The sequence below is a fragment of the Hordeum vulgare genome, chromosome 3H, assembly GCF_904849725.1.
Source record: "Hordeum vulgare subsp. vulgare chromosome 3H, MorexV3_pseudomolecules_assembly, whole genome shotgun sequence".
NCBI lineage: Eukaryota > Viridiplantae > Streptophyta > Magnoliopsida > Poales > Poaceae > Hordeum > Hordeum vulgare.
The window spans coordinates 598,439,711-598,444,324 of NC_058520.1; positions in this window are offsets into that span (position 1 = coordinate 598,439,711).

The window sequence follows — 4,614 nt, forward strand, 5'->3', positions numbered from 1 at the left end:
GGGGCTCCTTGAGCCTCAAGGCAAGCCTCCCCTCCTCCTATATATATGGAGCTATTAGGGCTGATTTGAGAGAACTTTTGCCACGGCAGCCCGACCACATACCTCCACAGTTTTTCCTGTAGATCGCGTTTCTGCGGAGCTCGGACGGAGCCCTGCTGAGATTAGATCACCACCAACCTCCGGAGCGCCGTCACGCTGCCGGAGAACTCATCTACCTCTCCGTCTCTCTTGCTGGATCAAGAAGGCCGAGATCATCGTCGAGCTGTACGTGTGCTGAACGCGGAGGTGCCGTCCGTTCGGCACTAGATCGGAGCGGATCGTGGGACGGATCGCGGGACGGTTCGTGGGACGGTTCGCGGGGCGGATCGAGGGACGTGAGGACGTTCCACTACATCAACCGCGTTCACTAACGCTTCTACTGTGCGATCTACAAGGGTACGTAGATCGGAAATCCCCTCTCGTAGATGGACATCACTATGATAGGTCTTCGTGCGCGTAGGAAATTTTTTGTTTCCCATGCGACGTTCCCCAACAGATTGATCACCTATTTATTAAATGCACCATGGCTAGATATGTTTGCGGGGTAGTTGAATGTGATTTTGATTGAATATGGATTTTAGTTCTCACATGATATGTGCAGATGGATTGTTTAGATACCTTGTTCATTCAGTATGAAGTGGTTGTAGATTTGACAATGATTTTACGGGCTATTTGGAAAACGAGGAAGAAAGCTTGGTTTGAATGTGTACTTGCTTACAATCCAACTAGTTTGATAGTAAAATCATCTCATCAATTTTTCTTTTGGTCCGGATTACATCGGCGAAAACTATGAGGAATGCAAGCCAAAGGTGCAAGGAATGCTGTTGCGAGTGGCAATGTTTTTGTACCATGGGCGCCGATGGGCGCCGAAGTTAGCGAGATTGGTCGGGTAATCAAAGGTGTTTGATAAAACAAGGCAAGAATATGGTAATGTTTTTGTACCATGGATGGTGCAAAGTTTTTAAACTTGGTCCCTGGTTTGATGTTGTTGTTTGCCAGTAGGGTTGCTCCAACTTTAGTTTGCTGAAAATGTTGTTTACAACATTGTGTAGTGGTGGTAGTAAGATGATACATGTGGAACCGTTTGATCAACACTATTTAACGTATTTTATTGAAATGAAATTGGGGAAAACTTCTTAATTTTAAAAATAGTGCCCTTGTCGTGTCTCCATCCTTCGGCCTCTTCGTTGATCAACTCCTGTTCCATGCCCCAATATGAGCAAATTTATTATCCACTTCGTGCAATGTAGTTGATTGGAATTCCAGTTAGATTATGTTTCACGATTATATCATTTGCGAATATAGAGAGCTTTACCCAAAATGTCATTAAGTCAGCGTGTCATGGTTGTACTTACCATATATACAGAAACTTCTCTCACCAATATTGCATGTTTTAAATCTCTACTACACTCTTCTTTGTCTCCAAAGTTACACTATGCCAAAAAAGTCCAGAAAATAATCCCACATAGCAACGACAACCCAAGGAAGGAGATGATGGTGCAAACATGTTAGTGTTGCGAGGCAAAACGAACGCGAGATGAGAGCGTGTAGAATGGCATGACAACTCACTAGAACTTACTAGAAACTACCTACGTACTAGCGTGTTATAAATTGACGGTGTTACGACCCATGGGTGCCTCATAATACCAGAAGCTGGCTTAACTAGGCCGTCATGTGTCCACTAGGTTGCATTAAGGGCATAACAAATCTCGGTGCCTTTGGATTGCGTAAACTTATAGTGTAATCCATGCAAGATTTTTTAGCATTCATAAAAAGTTTAACTAGCAATAAACATAGTTCGAAAATTTTGATCATAGACATTAGTTTGCATGAAAAATATGCACCTTAATATGGCTAGCATGATTTAAACTTCAGCTGGCTAGACACGAATAATTTATGTAGTAAATGCATCAATAAAAAATATTCATTTGATGGAGAAATACGTGACGAATACATAAATAATAGTGTAAATTTAAGACACCGATAGGGATCGGACTAGTGATACCTTGCTAATAATCAGACGAGTGGAGACCGTACGATCAGAGGGAAATTCTATTTGACGATGCAGTCGTCGGTAACGACATTTTGTTAACTGGCGACCGCAGCGCATACCATCTGCCGCGAGCTGGGTCGGTCCATATAATTTATTTTCTCATTTGTTAAGTCGCAAAAAACAGTGAGGTAGAGGGATTCGAACCAGCGCCCTGCTCATTTTCAAATGGATGAACTATTTTTTCAAGTTTGATGAACATTTTTCAAGTTTGATGAACTTTTTTCAAATCAATGAACTTTTTTTAAAAAATTGTATGAATATTTTTAAAAATCGATGAGTTTTTTTTTCAATTTATGAATTGTTTTACAAATTTTTGACTATTTTTCAAACTACATGAACTTATAAAAAGTTTATGAACTATTTTTTCAGATCCCCGTAAACTTTTGTTCAAAAATTATGAACCCATTTTCACTTTCATGAACTTTTTTGCTTCATAATTGTTTTTAATTTTTTATTTTTTTCAAGAAAATTAATGGTTGAGAAACTAAAGGAGTCCTCACCATATCGGCCGTTCCACAAGCAGGCGGCTGTGGGCGTCCGTTAGAGGAGCTGGCGCCTAGAGCGCTGCATAGGACCTCCCACGATCATATGCACCGTTGCCGTCCAATATTATGTGGTCCATGCACCCTTTACTAGGCTGATTCGGCCTTGGTTCAATGCTTTCTGAGAAGTGATTCTGCTAAATATGTGACTATTGTCGCCAACTTCATTGCTTCCTCGAAATTTAACTATTTCATGGTAACTTCCTCCTTAAGAGAGTCCGAGGGCTAAAGGTTTATAAGAAAATGGTGACAATACGATCAAAGCAATTTGAATATCGGTGTGGATAAGTCCCAGGTCACCAATCTTCCGGCGCCATTTTCCGAAGAACTATTTTTTCAAGTTTGATGAACATTTTTCAAGTTTGATGAACTTTTTTCAAATCAATGAACTTTTTTAAAAAATTGTATGATTTATTTTTAAATCAATGAGTTTTTTTTTCAATTTATGAATTGTTTTGCAAAATTTTGAATATTTTTTAAACTACATGAACTTTTTAAAAGTTTGTGAACTATTTTTTCAGATCACCAGAAACTTTTGTTCAAAAATTATGAACCCTTTTTCACTTTTGTGAACTTTTTTGTTTCATTTTTTTTTACTTTTTTATCGTTTTCAAGAAAATTAATGGTTGAGAAACTAAAGGAGTCCTCGACATATCAGCTGTTCCACAAGCAGTCGGCTGTGGGAGTCTGTTAGAGGAGCTGGCGCCTGGAGCGCTGCATAGGAGCTCCCACGATCAGATGCACCATTGCCGTCCAATCTTATGTGGTCCATGCACCCTTTACTAGGCTGATCCGACCTTAGTTCAATGCTTTCTAATAAGTAATTCTGCTAAATACGTGACTATTGTCGCTAACTCGGTTGCTTCCTCGAAATTTAACTACTTCCTGGTAAATTCCTTCTCAAAAGAGTCCGAGAGCTATAGGTTTATACAAAAATTGTGACAATACGATCAAGGCAATTTGAAGATCGGTGTGGGTAAGGCCCAGGTTACCAAACTTCCGGCGAACTATTTTTCAAGTTTGATGAACTTTTTTTAAATCAATGAACTTTTTTAAAAAAATGTATGACTTTTTTTAAATCAATGAGTTTTTTTTTCAATTTATGAATTGTTTTACAATTTTTTGACTATTTTTCAAACTACATGAACTTTTTAAAATTTTGTGAACTATTTTTTCAGATCAGCATAAACTTTTGTTCAAAAATTATGAACCCTTTTTCACTTTCATGAACTTTTTTGTTTCATAATTGTTTTGATTTTTTAACTTTTTCAACAAAATCAATGGTTGAGAAACTAAAGGAGTCCTCGCCATATCGGCTGTCCCACAAGCAGGCGGGTGTGGGTGTCCGTTAGAGGAGCTGGCACGTGCAGCGCTGCATAGGAGCTCCCATAATCAGATGCACCGTTGCCGTCCAATCTTATGTGGTCCATGCACCGTTTACTAGGCTGATCCGGCCTTAGTTCGATGCTTCCTGATAACTGATTCTTCTAAAATGTGATTATTGTCGCTAACTTCGTTGCTTCCTCGAAATTTAACTACTTCCTGGTAACTTCCTCCTCAAAAGAGTCCGAGAGCTATAGGTTTATACGAAAATGGTGACAATACGATCAAGGCAATTTGAAGATAGGTGTGGATAAGGCCCAGGTAACCAATCTTCCGGCGCCATTTTCCGGCGGCTCTCCCGAGCCGGCGATCTCTTGATCATCGGTCGTGAGGGGGTTCGTCGGATCTCGGGCGTGTGGATCGTTTTTGCTTTAGGTTTAGGGCCCTAGTAGCTTATGTTTTAGATCGTTCGACGTCTTAGCTTCGACGGCGGTGACGGCGATGCTGAATAAAGAAGCTTCGAATTCTTCTCTGACGAGGCGATTGTCTCTATTGTCGGTGATGGATTTGGGAACCAGTCTGTTCAAGCGGGGATGTCGTCGATGGACTTGTGTCCTCGCGCTGTGCCGTTGTGACGTCGTCTGCTCCAGCGTCGGC